Source organism: Etheostoma cragini, unplaced genomic scaffold (assembly GCF_013103735.1).
Source record: "Etheostoma cragini isolate CJK2018 unplaced genomic scaffold, CSU_Ecrag_1.0 ScbMSFa_3716, whole genome shotgun sequence".
Lineage (NCBI taxonomy): Eukaryota > Metazoa > Chordata > Actinopteri > Perciformes > Percidae > Etheostoma > Etheostoma cragini.
This window is the reverse complement of record NW_023268013.1, coordinates 1-2,395: the sequence shown is the minus strand read 5'-3', so window position 1 is coordinate 2,395 and position 2,395 is coordinate 1.

Sequence of the window (2,395 nt, the reverse complement as noted above, 5' to 3'; positions counted from 1 at the left end):
CGCTCGGGCCCTAATAATAATAATTCCTTCAGTTCCAATAGGGCCTTCGCCGCCTGTCGGCGCTCGGGCCCTAATAAAAAAGTAATCTTCCAATCTGCTCGGTCTTCTGCATTTGGCCACATGTTCTCATCCACATCACACCTGATATCTTCTCTGGCAAGGCATTGTGCGAAAAATCTTTTTGCATGCCTTATCCACCCCTGGCAGAGTTCAGCTGTGATGTCTTGGCATGCAGCTTCCATTGCATCCAGGAGGGACATTTGGTCATGTGGACGATGGTCAAAAACCTTCCATCTCCAGGCTGAGAAAAACTTCTCAATGGGGTTGAGGAAGGGAGAGTAAGGTGCAAGGAAATGGGACATCATCTTTTGATGGGCGTCGAACCAGGCAGTGATCGTACGGGCATGGTGGAATGCCACATTGTCCCATGTGATCACATATATTGGCTAGTGGTCTCCCACCTGCCCTCTTTCTACCTCAGGCACCAGTCTTTTGTGCAGGTCTTCTAAAAACAGAAGAAGGCGTTTGGTGTTGTAAGGGCCAATCTCACATTTATGCAGGAGTGCACCATTGTTCGAGATTGCGGCGCACATGGTGATGTTACCTCCCCTCTGGCCCGGCACGGTAACTGTGGCCCTCTTTCCAATTATGTTTCTCCCACGGCAACTTCTTTTCGCCAACTTGAAGCCAGCCTCGTCAACGTAGATAATTTCATGTGGGACTTGATTGGCCTCCAACTCCATGACTCTCTGAAAGTAATCAGACACAGTGTATGTAACTGCTGTGCTGTACTGTGCATCTACTGTATTTCCTAATGTACTCCAGGTTTATAGAGTAGTTTACAGTAATGACTGCATTGCATAACCTTACCTGAAAGTATTTGTGAAGGAGTTCTTTGATGCATTCATTGTTCCTTTCAAAAGGAACTTTGTATAGTTGTTTCATTCGGACTCTGTGTTTAGCTAGAGTCCGAGAAATGGATGTTATGCTGATTGCTGCAATGTTCCCAAAGACAAGGTTGTCCTCTACAACTCTGGACTGAATGTCCAGGCATGAATTCACTCTAATACTGTATATGGTAATGTTACAGTATTTACACTTTGCTGTTGGAGAAACAATATCCTACCTGTTGGTTTCTCTGAAAACACGGAGAATAGATGCCACTGTGTCCCGGCTGATGTTTGGCTGTACTCGTTCACCAGCCTCTCTGTATGATAGCCTGTGGTTTATGACATGGTCAATGATAGTAGCTCTTTTTTGATCAGTTACCCTAGCTCTGTCCTTCTTTGAGCGCCACCACGCATTTTAACTCCTCTTTCTTGTCCTGGTACTTGTCTTCCTCGCCCTCGTGCAGGCATTTCTTTCCTTCTTTCTTTTTGTTACTTTAAATTGTTCCTTTTCCAGCCAGGACCAGTCCAAAGAGTCCTCTTTTATGCACTGACAAACCAACCAACAGAATCGGGAACATAACGTTAGCATTAACCGGAGGTAACGTTTGCCAAAATGCAGAAACAGCTAGCTCAAAAGCTAGCAGCAACCGACCGTAAACTTCCAGAATGTGGGTCACATTGTATTTCAGGCAATGGTCTGACAGTAAAGTAAAAAAGATGTCCCCAACAGCACATATAGAACGAGTTGAGTTAGCTTTACCAAAAGTTGTAATTAAAGCTAGTTCATCCTCACCACGGGGTTAAATGTTAGGTTGGAGCGAGACTAAGTTTTCTCTTGGGGGGGAAGCTAGTTTACAGCTTGCTCTAGCCCCAGCTCTCTCTAAGTAGTGTGTGTGGCCGGACTCTGGTGCGCACGGACCAAAGCGCTCCTCCTTTGATGTCTCGAGCTGCTACTTCTTTCAACACTTTTGAAGTATCTACCCGCTGTTCTTTTGAAGTCGTGAGGTCAGAGGTCAAATATGGCGGTCAAGCATAAGTTATTTACACTGCTGAAAAGCATGTAACATTTTTAAATTACCTTCACAGCTAAAAGCATAATAAATAAAATGAGATTTATAGAGATTTTTTATTTTTCCATTTCATTTCCATGATTCTATAACATGAACTAACAATTTTATTTAAGTCTGTCTTATTCACCTACAGTAGCACTGCTGCTGTTGTTTTACAGCAGACTACCGTAAGTTCAAAAAATACAGTAAATCACTGTATATTACAGTTTTTCTCAATTGTTTACACACAAATTTTGGTACTTGAGACACAATGACCACAACGTGTAACTAAGTCACCAACCCCCTGAACCAATTCTGCTAAACTACAAGCACAATTCCTGCTCTACACTCAGACTGCAGTTCTAAAACACACTTTTGTCAAAACACTACACACAATTCTCTGCCTTTGGCACAATTTTCATGAAGAAAATCTCTTGTCTTCACAAGGAACACACT